This window comes from Xenopus tropicalis, chromosome 5 (genome assembly GCF_000004195.4).
Source record: "Xenopus tropicalis strain Nigerian chromosome 5, UCB_Xtro_10.0, whole genome shotgun sequence".
Taxonomy (NCBI): Eukaryota; Metazoa; Chordata; class Amphibia; order Anura; family Pipidae; genus Xenopus; species Xenopus tropicalis.
The window spans coordinates 985,365-1,000,758 of record NC_030681.2 but is presented as its reverse complement, the minus strand read 5'-3'; the positions used below and the strand labels follow the sequence as shown (position 1 = coordinate 1,000,758).

The window sequence follows — 15,394 nt, the reverse complement described above, 5'->3', positions numbered from 1 at the left end:
TAGAGTCAGGCTTAGTACTAATAGAGTCAGGCTTAGTGTAAATAGAGTCAGGCTTAGTGTAAATAGAGTCAGGCTTAGTACTAATAGAGTCAGGCTTAGTGTAAATAGAGTCAGGCTTAGTACTAATAGAGCCAGGCTTAGTACAAATAGAGTCAGGCTTAGTGTAAATAGAGCCAGGCTTAGTGTAAATAGAGTCAGGCTTAGTGTAAATAGAGTCAGGCTTAGTGTAAATAGAGCCAGGCTTAGTACAAATAGAGTCAGGCTTAGTGTAAATAGAGCCAGGCTTAGTACAAATAGAGTCAGGCTTAGTGTAAATAGAGCCAGGCTTAGTACAAATAGAGTCAGGCTTAGTGTAAATAGAGTCAGGCTTAGTGTAAATAGAGTCAGGCTTAGTGTAAATAGAGCCAGGCTTAGTGTAAATAGAGCCAGGCTTAGTGTAAATAGAGTCAGGCTTAGTGTAAATAAAGCATCAGGTTTAGTGAAAATAGAGTATCAGCCTTAAGCTAATGTCAGACAGAATGTATTTTCAGCAAGCTGAACGCTTCCCCAGATTACACCCCGCTACTGTAAAATCCTCCTACCTGTGCCTGCCCCTGAAAGCATGGGATACACCTGGCTGCACACGTAGCCCATACCCACCTAAAAACACAAGGCTTTGCATTTACAGGAACAGGTAGGAGGATTTTACAGTATCGGGGTGTAATCTCGGGAAGCGTTTTTCAGCTTGCTGGGAGTACGTTCCGTCTGACATTAGAGCATCAGGCTTACTGCAAAGAGAGCATCAAGTTTAGTGCAAATAGAGAGTCTGGCTTAGTGCAAATAGAACATCAGACTTTGTGTAAATAGAGAGTCAGGCAGAATATAAATATAGCATTAAGTTCCTGCAAATAGAGCTTCAAGTTCAGTGTAAATAGTCAGGCTTAGTGCAAATAGAGTCAGACTTTGTGTAAACTGAGCATCAGGCTCTTTTTAACTGTTATCAACAAACGAGTCCCGTCTAACTCTGCAATTTAAAGTGTTTCATGTTCTCTATATGCTGTATGGCCCTGAGTGAATTAACAGAACTCATTCAATAAGTGTTGGTTTCCCTGTTTAAATCTGGGCACTTTGAGTGGGTGATGTGGGTTCAGGTTAATTAAACTCCAGTCTAACTAATATGCAGCTTCCCCTAAGGGCAATGTGCACTGATTTGTGTTGTACAACTTGTATTTTATTTTAATTGAACTCTTGTAAAAACAAAACCTGTTCCTTCCCATTTCTGCACTTTCCTACTGTGATACAGCGACCTGTACAGATAGTTAAGCCTGAGCCTGAGAATCTAAGAAGTTATTTACATCACGATAAAGTGATTTTCCTGTATTACTTTCATATTTTGTTTCTGTTTGTTCCTTCGGCTCCAGGACCTACAGCCTACCTCCCAACATTTGAAAAATGAAAAGAGGGACAAAAAGATTTGGCGGCAAATTTTTTTGACCACACCCACTTTTGTGGCCACACCCCAATTACCACACCCCGCTTTTAAAAAAAATACTCCTTTTATATAGATGAAATGGCGGGATCAGATGCAAATGTGCTATACCCTCATACTGTACTGCCTAAGGGAAACAATATAGCAACTCCTACATATAAATACAAATATAGAGAGAAGGCAGTGAGTTATAAGCAAGTTATAACTATGTATCAGCTTTGCCCCCCATACACAGTACCCCCATACACAGTACCCCCATACACAGGTGCCCCCATACACAGTACCCCCATACACAGGTGCCCCCCATACACAGGTGCCCCCCATACACAGGAGCCCCCCCATACACAGGAGCCCCCCCATACACAGGAGCCCCCCCATACACAGTAGCCCCCCATACACAGTGCCCCATACACAGTAGCCCTCCCATACACAGGAGCCCCCCCATACACAGTAGCCCCCCATACACAGTGCCCCATACACAGTAGCCCCCCATACACAGTAGCCCCCATACACAGGTGCCCCCATACACAGTAGCCCCCATACACAGGTGCCCCCATACACAGTAGCCCCCAATACACAGTAGCCCCCCATACACAGTAGCCCTCCCATACACAGTAGCCCCCCATACACAGTAGCCCCCCATACACAGTAGCCCCCCATACACAGTAGCCCCTCCATACACAGTAGCCCCCCATACACAGTAGCCCCCCATACACAAGTGCCCCCCCATACACAGTAGCCCCCCATACACAAGTGCCCCCCCATACACAGTAGCCCCCATACACAGTAGCCACCATACACAGTAGCCCCCATACACAGCAGCCCCCATACACAGTAGCCCCCACACAGTGTCCCCCATACACAGTGCCCCCATACACAAGTGCCCCCCCATACACAGTAGCCCCCCATACACAAGTGCCCCCCCATACACAGTAGACCCTCCCATACACAGTAGCCCCCCATACACAAGTGGGGGGGGGGAGAATTATGTTGAAACACAAATTATTCCTTGTGGTTTAAGAATCAAAAAATTCCCTTCATTTATAGAAAAAGATGAATCATTTACAGCCAACTGGGACAGAACCCCCCCCCCCCCGGTCACTCACTTGCACTGATGGAGCTAATGATTGAGTAGAAGAGTAAATTACACAAACTGTTTCTACTTGAGATAAAAACAGGTTGAAAAAGATATTGAACAATGTAAAGAGTCTCAGTTTGATGAGATGCACAATTTAGTCAAAAAGAGACTGAAGGAATTGTAATGGGAGATTATGGAAAGTACAAAGAGACAGTTCGATAGAGACACCAAAGATTCTAACAGTGATCAGGTATAACAGTTGGGCTCAAACTAGGGGAGAATGTAGGAAAAATAAAAGCCCCCCATATATTTAGGGACCCCAAGATTTGGGCCCCTTAGACTGGGTTCCCCTTTAGACAGACACACCAGAGGGTGGCCTTGTGGGATAAGGACACCTAAGGGGGGTCCTAATTGTTTATTTGCCCTTTATCAAAGGAGTAGTTTGGCAGGTAACCACTAGGTGGGGGTGTTCTGCAATATAAAAGAGGACAACTCACAAACCATCAGGTCTTTTCTGGGACTTCCCACATTTCAGAGGCTACAGGATCAGTTAGATAAATCAGTTAGATATTTAATAGTCACTCTAGGAGTGAAAGGGTAGATAGGGTATTTAGTTAGTCTGAAGCCCCTCCGAGGAGATCAGAGAGGTTATTACCTCCCGGCATTACTGGTACTGGTTCAGGTACTTTCAGTGCATAGATCACAGCATATTCCCATAGAGGGAAGATTATCTGAAGAAAGAGAATCTCCTGGTTTGGATTTAGGGGAGAGATACCTGAATCTGTATATCATATTACTGAATACTGTTTGTATAAAGAAGTTCATTTGGTGAAGCAGCAACTTCCAGTCTCCTGGTCAATCCCTCTCCAGGCGGATCCACACCAACATGGGAAGCACCCACCCAAGGGGCAGCAGGGTTCCGGGAGTTGCCAGTTGCGGCCTGCACTATCTATCACCACTCAAATAGCACCCACAGCTCCAAGACACTTATAGCCAACACTCACGGGAGTGCTACATATAGATCTATCCCTAAGGGAACCAGTACCCCCTCTTTCAAGTGTTGATTGCGATGCTTTCTCGGATAGTTCTGCTGGTGGCTCCTCTCTTGTTTCTCCGCAGGTAAATCGGATGGAAAAAGCACAAAGAAGTTTTTCTAGGAGAAAAAGGTGGAATGAAACAAACAAACAGACAAACATCGTGGAAAGAACAAACAGCCAAGAGGAACTGGGAGACCCCAAGGAGAGAAGCAGAGAGGGACGCGCCCCACGGAGGAGCCACAGAGAAAGGACCAATGTCTCATCCAAACGTGAGTCCATTGCACAGACTAAGGCTTAGGCCAGGCTTTATCCTTCTCGCCCAATGGGGATTTTGATATTTTTGAAACAGTTTTGGATGTGAATCAATTTGTTAGAAAAGTTGTATTTTCTGCATCGTTCTAAAGAAACATCTTTGCCGTGCAGTGAATATGTAGTGACACCATTAGATCCAGAGCCGCTCTTCTCCCACTCGCTATAGGGACCCCTTGGGGGATATTTACCAACAAAGAGTAGAAGAAGCTCTGAGGCAGCTGAACTCACTAAAACCAAGGTGCCCCCGGCCTGACTAGGGATGGAACGCTAGCCTGGAGAGAACTACAGGAGGGTAAAGCAATAGGGATTATAAATGCAGATACAGGGTGTGATAAAACCACTTTCTATGTACTCTGGGAAAGAATGTTATCTCTCCTGCTATAATGTAAGTGTGGGGCAAATGGTACAGTCTGTGTTCATGTCTGTTTAATGTAATGTGTAGCCGCCTGAATTCCTGTTCCCCCAAGGTAATTGCCCCTGCTGTGAGGGCAAATAAAGCCCGGACCCCCTGTAATCCAATACCCATAGTTGGCCCCAAGACCCCCTGTAAGGGCTGTGCCCTGTCTGGATCCTGCATACAGACTAAACTGGGCATGCTCACTAAATGGCACCTCATTGGCCCAGTGGTATCAGCTGTGATTGGCCCCTCTGGAAGCTGCCTTTGGGTTGGCAGAAGGAGTGCATTTATGACAGGGGCTGCTCCCTTTCTGGCTACAAAGGTGGCTGCCAACAATTCCAATTTGTTAGTCTTTATTATACACAAGGAAGATCCCAGAGACTGCCCGGCTGTACCCATCACAGCTGTACCCACAAGTACCCAGTGCCTAGAAGTAGCAGTGCCCTGGCGCCCCCCGCAGGTAGAACCGCTAAGTGCAGGCTGGCTACCATAGGAACTCTGAGCAAACTGGCAATGCTGAAGATTACATTACATTACAATAACATTTATTTATAAAGCGCCAACATATTCCGCAGCGCTGTACAATAAGTGGGTTACATACATTGGACATACAGAGTAACATATAAAGCAATCAGTAACCGATACAGGAGGGGAAGGGAGCCCTGCCCCAAAGAGCTTACACTCTACAAGGAGTAACATATAAAGCAATCAGTAACCGATACAGGAGGGGAAGGGAGCCCTGCCCAAAAGAGCTTACACTCTACAAGGAGTAACATATAAAGCAATCAGTAACCGATACAGGAGGGGAAGGGAGCCCTGCCCAAAAGAGCTTACACTCTACAAGGAGTAACATATAAAGCAATCAGTAACCGATACAAGAGGTGAAGAGAGCCCTGCCCAAAAGAGCTTACACTCTACAAGGAGTAACATATAAAGCAATCGGTAACCGATACAAGAGGTGAAGAGGGCCCTGCCCCAAAGAGCTTACACTCTACAAGGAGTAACATATAAAGCAATCAGTAACCGATACAAGAGGTGAAGAGGGCCCTGCCCAAAAGAGCTTACAATCTACAAGGAGAAAGGGTTGAGACACAAGGTGTGGGAATGGGCATGACCAGAGTTGTGAGAGGGGGGGCACAGGGTATTGCTAAGCTAGATTAGGGTAAGCTTCTCTGAATAAATGTGTTTTTAGAGATTTCTTGAAGGCAGAGAGATTGGGAGAAAGTCTGACAGTTTGTGGGAGCGAATTCCAGAGAAGGGGGGCAGCCCTTGCAAAGTCTGAATGCGAGCGTGTGAGGAGGGAATGAGAGAGGAGTTGGGGAGCAGGTCAGTAGGGGGGTAACAAGCGGGTTGGATGGTACCTAGAGATGAGTTCAGAGATGTAGGGTGGGGCAGAGTTATGGACTGCTTTAAATGTGAGGGTCAATAGCTTGAATTTTATCCTGGATGGTAAGGGAAGCCAGTGCAGGGATTGGCAGAGTGGCATGGCAGGGATTGGCAGAGTGGCACGGCAGAGGGATTGGCAGAGTGGCATGGCAGGGGGACTGGCAGAGTGGCACGGCAGGGGGATTGGCAGAGCGGCACGGCAGGGATTGGCAGAGCGGCACGGCAGAGGGACTGGCAGAGCGGCACGGCAGGGATTGGCAGAGCGGCATGGCAGGGGGACTGGCAGAGTGGCACGGCAGGGGGATTGGCAGAGCGGCACGGCAGGGATTGGCAGAGTGGCATGGCAGGGGGACTGGCAGAGTGGCACGGCAGGGGGACTGGCAGAGTGGCACGGCAGGGATTGGCAGAGCGGCACGGCAGAGGGACTGGCAGAGTGGCACGGCAGAGGAGGAGCGGTTGGAGAGGTGTATGAGCCGGGCAGCAGTATTCATTATGGACTGGAGAGGGGACAGTCTTTGGAGGGGAAGGCCAATTAATAGGGAGTTACAGTAGTCCAGGCGAGATATTATAAGAGAGTGAATAAGAATTTTGGCAGCATCTTGGGTGATAAATGATCGGATTTTGGAGATATTTCTTAGGTGAAAGTGACAGGATTTGATAAGTGATTGGATATGAGGGGTGAAGGACAGGGCAGAATCAAGGATAACCCCGAGGCACCGGGCCTGGGAAGATGGGGTGATGGTAGAATTGTTACCCTGTATAGATACCTCGGGAACAATGTGGGCGTTGGATGGGGGAAAGAGAACCAGTTCAGTTTTAGAGAGGGTTAATTTAAGGGAACGTTGGGACATCCAAGTGGAGATAGCGGCCAGGCAGGGAGAGACGCCAGTTAGAAGCTCTGGGTTGAGATCAGGAGAGGAAAGATAGATGTGAGTATCCCCAGCATAGAGGTGGTACTGACAGCCATAGGAACTGATTCATTTGCCAGGAGGTATAGAGAGAAAATAGTAAGGGGCCCAGGACAGAGCCTTGAGTAACCCCGACAGGGAGAGGCAGGGGAGAAGATGATTCCCCATTGTAAGAGACACTGAAGGATCTGAGAGATAAGATGGAAACCAGGATAAGGCAGTGTCACGAAGGCCAAGAGAGCGGAGAGTCTGGGGGAGAAGAGGGGGATCCACAGTGTCAAAAGCAGCAGAGAGATCGAGAAGTATCAGTAGCGAGTAGTGTTTTTTGGCTTTAGCCGATAGGAGGCCATTTGTTAGTCGGGTTAGAGCAGTTTCTGTGGAATGTTGTTGTCTAAAACCAGATTGTAGGGGATCCAGGAGGTTATTGTCAGAGAGGAATAGCGCCAGTCGGGTGTATACTAGGCGCTCAAGCAGTTTGGAGATGAATGGGAGCAGAGAGATAGGTCGGAGGTTAGTAGGATTGGAGGGATCTAGGGAGGGGTTTTTCAGAATAGGGGTTACAAGTGCATGTTTCAGTTGGGAGGGAAAGATTCCAGTAGAGAGCGAGAGATTGAATAGATGAGTTAAGGCTTTGATAAGACAGGGGTTGGCATTGCGTAGAAGTTTGGTAGGAATGGGATCAAGCGGGCAGGTAGTAAGGTGGGAGGGAGACAGCAGTTTTGAGACTTCAGTCACTGGGGGGAAGGAGCCAAGAAGAGACTGGGGGGCATGTAGGGGGGGAGGGGAATGGTTATGGGGATTTAGTTGTGCAATGTCACTTCGGATGGTGTCAATTTTATTTTTAAAGTGCTCGGCAATAGCTTGAGCAGTGACTGAAGCACACGGAGGGGGGGGAGGAGGGGACAGCAGAGAGTTAAAGGTAGAGAAGAGTTGTGCAGGTTTTTTAGAGAGGGAGTTAATAAGTGCAGTGAGGTAGGTTTGTTTAGCTTGGCAGAGGGTGGTGTTGTAGGAGAGCAGAGCAGATTTGTAGCTGCAGAAATCTGACTCTGACCTTGATTTGCGCCAGCGGTGCTCAAGTGTACGTGACTGTTTTTGGAGGGATTTGGTATGAGCAGTGTGCCAGGGTGGGGATGAGCAGTGTGCCAGGGTGGGTAGGAGCAGTGTGCCAGGGTGGGTATGGGCAGGGTGCCAGGGTGGGTATGAGCAGGGTGCCAGGGTGGGTATGAGCAGGGTGCCAGGGTGGGTATGAGCAGGGTGCCAGGGTGGGTATGAGCAGGGTGCCAGGGTGGGTATGAGCAGGGTGCCAGGGTTGGAGTGGTTTGGGCCTCATGCGTTTAGTCTTGGCAGGAGCAGCTCATTGAGGGCAGGGGCGAGTGGCTGTAGGAGACAGAGAGGCCTGATTAGGACAAGAGACAGTTAGGATGTTAGAATGAAGAGAGTCAAAGGTAGAAGAGAGATGTGACGTGTTTAGGGATTGCAGGTGTCGGTATGTGTATGTTTGGGGGGCAGCAGAGGGTGTAGAGGGAGTTAGTGAGAGTTGAAATGGGAGCAGATTGGGATCAGAGAGGGGGAAAGGGGAGTTAGTGAAGTTGGAGGTAGAACAACATTTTGTAAATATAAGATCCAGGGAGTTTCCATTAGAGTGAGAGGGGGAGTCAGAGCACAGAGATAACCCAAAGGAGGATGTTAGTGAAAGGAGTTTAGAGGCAGCAGGGGCATTAGGGTTGTTAACAGGTATGTTACAGTCACCAAGTACAATGGATGGGGAGTCAGAGGAAAGGAAGTAAGATACAATAAAGAGCCTCATTGTCTAAAGGAATTGTGTGTGTGAGTCCGACCCTATGTCCATGTCCTTCGCGCGGCTCAGTGCCGTCACACTGGGGCAAGCAGTGGCATAGGGTACTAGGACACAGGAGGAACAAACTTCCAACTCCCTAATCCATTCCTGCATCATGGAAGCTCCACCTGGAATATACAGTGGCTCATGGGATACCTTCAGCTACGCAGATGATGGCTGGACTCCACAGATCCCTACAGATCCCAGGGAGAACACCTTGTTCAGGCAGAGGTGTCAGTGCCTTGGACTCTCTGCAGATGTGGCCCTGACCCATGAACAGCTGGTGAGGATGGAGGCCGACCTGGAGGCAGATTACTATGCCCTGCAGAGAACCATGCACCAACCAGGTGGGAGATACAAAGTCCCTACACGGTGCGGCCACTTCCCCACAGCTGGGAGCAATGGCAAGAGCTCTGGGACCCGCTGGACTTCTGTAACTACAACACCTTTGTGGGTGCCCCAGAGGGGGAGTTCTGGGACCTCTATAGATGCCGGTTTAAATATATTGGTATGAATGATACAGAGGAAAGGAGGGACTGGCTGGCTGAACTGGTTTACTGGGAACTGGATATTATAAGAGACTATGTGGGGATCCTGCGATTTGAGGATCATTGTAGGGAAGAAATGCTGGCACGTGCCCAAAATGTATTCTGTTGTGAGCGGGCAAAGCCAGTTCTGGGTGCAGTCGGCCCCAGAGATTCTCATTCTCACCCGAGTTCAATCAGTGCTGGGGTGGGAGAGGAACAAAAGACCTCACAAATGACTAAAATGTATTGCCCTGGGGAACCAGGACCTACTGATGTGTGTAACCTGAAGCAAGGAGATGTTACACAGGAGATGCCTGCTGCAGCCTCCCCCAGTGAGGTCCCTGTCTGTGTGGAGTCCGGGTGCTGTGTGATCCCTGGGCTGGCAGAACCTGAGAGTGGGGAATTGGAAGAGGCTGAGGCCTCCCCAAGTGAATACCCTGTCTGAGGGAGGTGAACCTGGCAGGAGTTTATTCTGGGAGTTGGAAATAACCATTATATGGCCCCTAAGGTCTGATCAATCCCCAAATAACCCACATCCTGGCTGAAGGATAGATTACACACAGTGAAATGGGACAGTTTCTAATTGGGCCAGTGTGGTTAGTGGGTACCGCAGGGGTCAGTCCTTGGGCCTTTGCTTTTTAACTTGTTTATTAATGCCCTGGAGGGGGGCATAGAGAGTAATGTTTCTATTTTTGCTGATGACACTAAATTGTGCAAAAATATAAATTCCTTTGGAAATAATATAAATGTGAGTTATATACTAAATGGGAGTGAGTTGGGGGGGGGGGATATTTAATTAAGAAAGATCTGGGGAGTTTTGTAGATAATAAGTTGTCTAATTCCAGGCATTCTGTGGCTACTAAAGCAAATAAAGTGATTTTGCCTCTTTATAGGTCCCTGGTAAGGCCTCACCGTGAGTATGGGGGGCAGTAACAGTGAGTATGGGGGGCAGTAACAGTGAGTATGGGGGGCAGTAACAGTGAGTATGGGGGGGCAGTAACAGTGAGTATGGGGGGCAGTAACAGTGAGTATGGGGGGCAGTAACAGTGAGTATGGGGGGGCAGTAACAGTGAGTATGGGGGGGCAGTAACAGTGAGTATGGAGGCAGTAACAGTGAGTATGGGGGGGCAGTAACAGTGAGTATGGGGGAGGCAGTAACAGTGAGTATGGGGGGCAGTAACAGTGAGTATGGGGGGCAGTAACAGTGAGTATGAGTATGGGGGGCAGTAACAGTGAGTATGGGGGGGCAGTAACAGTGAGTATGGGGGGGCAGTAACAGTGAGTATGGGGGGCAGTAACAGTGAGTATGGGGGCAGTAACAGTGAGTATGGGGGGCAGTAACAGTGAGTATGGGGGGGCAGTAACAGTGAGTATGGGGGGGGCAGTAACAGTGAGTATGGGGGGCAGTAACAGTGAGTATGGGGGGCAGTAACAGTGAGTATGGGGGGCAGTAACAGTGAGTATGGGGGGGCAGTGACAGTGAGTATGGGGGCAGTAACAGTGAGTATGGGGGCAGTGACAGTGAGTATGGGGGCAGTAACAGTGAGTATGGGGGGGCAGTAACAGTGAGTATGGGGGGCAGTGACAGTGAGTATGGGGGGCAGTGACAGTGAGTATGGGGGGCAGTAACAGTGAGTATGGGGGGGCAGTGACAGTGAGTATGGGGGCAGTAACAGTGAGTATGGGGGGCAGTAACAGTAAGTATGGGGGGCAGTAACAGTGAGTATGGGGGGCAGTAACAGTGAGTATGGGGGGGGCAGTAACAGTGAGTATGGGGGGGGCAGTAACAGTGAGTATGGGGGGCAGTTTTAGGCTCCAGTCCTTAAGAAGGATATTAATGAGACAGGGTGAGTGCAGAGACTTTCTTACCAACCCAGACATTTCTAACCAACCACTAAGCTTTGCCTTAGCTCCGCCTTTCCCGGCTGATACATTGCAGAGATGTCCCACACCCTTGGAGGAGATAGATGGGAAATGAACAAGATGAGGGTGTATGAATGATATATGGACGAGCTTTTGTTTGATTGGCCGGGCACTAGAGATGAGTTTGTAACTTTTGTGGAATCTTTGAACACTAATGATAATAATTCGCAGTTCACTTATAATTTTGGAGAATCTTTTATTGATTTTTTAGATTTAAGATTATTTATAATATTGAGCAGTGATAGAGGAATCTGCTGGGAAGTCTCTTCTTTGTCCCCCCCAGTCACACTCTTAGGGCAATACCCTTTGGTCAGTTTCAATGTCTTTGTCCAAATTGTAGAACCGACAACGAGTTTTTATCTAAACCCATGGAATTAAGGAATCGTTTCTTGGGCCGTGGGCATTCTCTTCATCATTTGAAGTCTGCTTGTTTGGGGGATAGAGCTGAACTACTGAGAAATGTTTGTAGGAAAAGAGAAAAAGTAAAAATCAAGTTGAGAAACCAGTTTTGTTCCTTCGTATCATGGAGTTAAACGGATAGTGATCCATTATCTTCCTGCTTTATATGGTGATAATGATCTATAAACAGTATTAGAACATGGGAGCAAACATGTCGCCCTGGGGCTCTAACCTTGGGTAACTTTCTATCACATGTACATTACATGAAAGCACATTTGCAGCTTATTAGTGTAATTAAGGTGAGGGGGGCTCATAAGAAAATAATGTAACTCCCTGTGAAAATAACAGAATATTTCTTATATAAAGAGCCACACCTAGGCATAATAATCAGGTGCAATTTTATTGGTTACAAAAAGCCTGTAAACAGACAAAAATTTCATAAAACCACTTAAAAATCAAAACCCAGCACCATTACCCCAATACTCCGGATACACAGTACTGAATGACATTAACCTACAGGGGCTTATATAGGAGTAACTGCCGGCACCCCCAGTCTGATCCCAACAGTAACAGAGCGTCAGTACAGCGCTAAGGGAACCAGGAATAGAGCAACAGTACATGTATCAGAGTGTTGGAACAATTACATAAACATAATAACATAATCACGGGGTCACCCCAAATGAAACAGCAACATTTGTTGGATTACCCCAAAGTGGGAGGGGCCAATGACAGCCAATCAAATGTCACCAATTGACTTTAATAGGAGAATTTAAACTGCTGCCAATCTTACAGCTTCGAGGCCACACTCCCCAATCTGCATTTTTAGGTTTGAAAAAGTGGGTGGGGCCACCAACAGCCAATCAGATTTTATCTTTTGGGTTTTTTGTTTAAATTTAAACTGCTGCCATTCTTTAACCCTTTAAGTGCCAGCAGAATTTCACATTTCGGTTCCCCTCAGTGCCTGACATTTTGTAAACATTCTGTGCTCTCTCATTTTACAGGAATTTACTGGGGGGGGTTAAGTTTAGGTAGGCAAACTATATATCATTTGTTTCATGAGAACCTGAGCTTTCCAAATCTGCCTGAGTTTTTGTGTATTTCCACTTCTGGAACAAGATTTAGAGCTCAAAATATAAAAAAAAATTGATATTTTTCATGATATAGGGATTTATACCAGAAACATATTTTATTTGAAGGACAAAAATTCAACTGATTTGGAAAGCCTCATGTCTCCCAAACGTGCCAATACCATGTATAGTTTTATGGAGATTTCTGACTTCTATAGATCAAAAACTCCCAGCAGTAAATTACCAAATTTTCAAAGCATTACAGCAGAATACAGCATACTTTGATTCCAAAGCCAAAAATCCTGGAACATTAGGTTTACCCCAGGAAACCATACATTTTTAAAAAGTACACATTCTGCCGAATCCAAAATGGGTAACTATGTCTTCCAACTCCTAAGTACCAAACGGCAATGCTTTACTGAATTTAGCAGTTTCTATAAAAAATTATGAAAATTCTAAAAAATCACATCAAATCTTCAACTTTCAAGCACCATATCTCCCACATAACATTAGGTACCAAGAAAACACATCCTAAATATGAAAGCCAAGGGGTCCACTGAACAGTTTGATGCCCATTGTGCATAGGATCAGCACTGTATCTGGCATTTAGAGACCCCATAAGGACGTTAGTACATACAAATTGCCCCAGAGGTCTCTTTAGCTACTGAAGGAGTAAAGCCACAAAAAGGAAAGCTGTTTAAGCTGAAATTAAGCAGGGAAATCCCTGTCTAAGGGAAGATTTTTTGTTTTCATTTGATGTGTGAAGGTGTTGGCCATTTGTTGGTTGAATTTTGAGAAGTTTTGAGTTGATTTACTTTATTTAAAATGGAATTTTAGTTTCCCCCAGAAGGTGAGTGATTGCTAGCCCATTTCCCTTCACTGCTTTGGGCTACAAACTCACTGATAGATCCCCTACCCCTCCCCCACACCTGGGTGGCAGTTTCATTTGCATTTTGATTCTGTTTCAGCTTAAATCAATGACTTTTTTCTCACTTTGTGTGGGTATTTTTATTTTCATGTTGCATTTTTAGTTTTGTAATGTGAGAAAGCTAAAGGGAGAAGGATTTGGGGATTTAAAATCTTTTCTCAGCAGCAGTGCAACTCCCAGGCACCGGCTCACATTAACCCTCTCCCTGCCAGAGCCTCTCTCCTTTATATCTACTTTTTGTTGATTAATAGAATTAAGCTTCCTTTTTTGTGGGGTATTTTGTAAATAATGGGAGGGAATAAAAACAAAAATGATTAAAAAAAATGCCTCAGTGTCCTAAAGGCAAAAGACCTGACAGACCCGGTTACAGCTCTGCAGCAAAGCAGCAGTCACAGCCTGTGTCAAAAACCCCAGCCCTTCTACATCTGCTGCTTCAGCCAATGTGACCCCGGCTAAAACATTTGCGCAGGCAGTAGGTGCGGGCAGCAGCCCAAGCCAAGTCACCCCTGGGGCAGAGCAACTTACACGGAAACATGGGGTCCGATGTCTAATGTCGGGAGCTCAGGGCATAGAGGCTTATATAAAAGCTGCAGCTGAACTAGTGGCCCCTCTGCAATAGTGGCAGCCAGCAAAATGTTTGGGAAAGCAATAATCTTTGCCCCTACACTGGCTGCAGTATGCACTTTGGTGCAGAGAGGTATCACAGTGGGGGGGAGTTATGTCCCTGTTGAACCCCTAGAAGGGTTGGGCACTAGGGTAGTCTTATCCAATGTGCCCCCTTTCCCACAAGACCCCATATTGCGCCCCCACCTGCAAGCCCTTGGGGAATTAAAATCAAATATTTCTAAAATCCCCTTAGGGTGCAAAGAGAGCAGACTGAAACATGTCCTCTCTTTTAAACAGCAGGTTCAACTGCTTCTTCCTCAGGGTCAAGATAGTATTGAGGGGTCTTTCGGGGTTCTGTTTGAGGGGGTGTTGTATTAAATTTTTTACAACACAGAGGAAGTGAGGTGTTTCCTTTGCAAGGAGATGGGGCACACTCGCCAGAGTTGCCCCAAAATGCACATTAAGACCACGGCCAATATTTGCACCCCTGGCACTTCATGTGTAACAGCTTGCCCTGCTAGGACTATCTCAGCAGGCCCTTTAAAGGGGACATCCCCTTCACTGGAGAACTCAAAGGAGTTTGTTACACAACCCACCTCCACAACTTCAAAACCTCCCCCTTCTTCACTGAAGTTATCTAAGTCTCCAGCCTGTCTTGCAACTGCAGCAAAGGAGAAGAGGGGAAATAAATTCACCACATCCCCCAGTGGCACAGCTATTCCTACCACAAATCAACCTTCCCCTGTGGGTGTGGGGGCACACAAGATTGTAACATCTGCTGGGGTAGGAGCAGTGAGTGACCCTTCCTCTTTAGGTGGCAAGGAAAAGAAGAGAAAATTTAAGTCCAACCACCTGGTACCTGAGGACTGGGCATTAGTAGTCAATGATGGAGCACCCCTATCTAAGGGCAAGAAGAGCAGTGAAACATCTGGCCCTCATGTAGTGACATTGTCTAACCCATCTTTTAGACTCAGTCAACCAGTGTCAGACCATACACTCTCAACTCCAGATTCAGTAAGAAATAATGAGGTTAATAGTCTGGAGAGCCTAGAACAGGGGAATATGGGGTTCTCCACAGAGTCAGGGGTGCAGCACCTGCCTCCAATACATTTAGAGGTTCTGCACATGGAGTACAAAGGGACGCTCAGTGAAACACCTGCAGGGTGGGTAGTCAATATCCCTGAGGTGCTGAGTTTTGGGGACTGCAAACATACTCAGTTTTTAGTGCCTCAGGGTATTCCATTCCTGGAGGGGGAGAATATTGGGATAACCCCCATACTGGAATCTGCAGATAACACTGCCATCAGGAGCAATCAGGGGGGCAGTAGAAAGACCAGAGGCTGACTATCGAGCTTCTAAAGCTCCCCCTGTTGTGGAGGAGCTGATTCCATCTGCTGCCCCAGACACCTCTGAAGGTGTTGCAGGAGAAATCTAAAGAGCACCTGAACCATTGCAGGGTCTCCAAATGAAGGGTGCTTCTGATCCCATTCCTGCAACATCACGTGCAGATATCCTCAAAGC

The 15,394-nt window shown here is 47.0% G+C and overlaps 1 pseudogene; it reads left to right on the top strand.

Annotated features, from left to right (window-relative positions):
* Window positions 1-8,329: 8,329 nt before the first annotated feature.
* LOC116410863 lies at window positions 8,330-9,395 on the top strand (annotated as a pseudogene).
* Window positions 9,396-15,394: the final 5,999 nt, after the last annotated feature.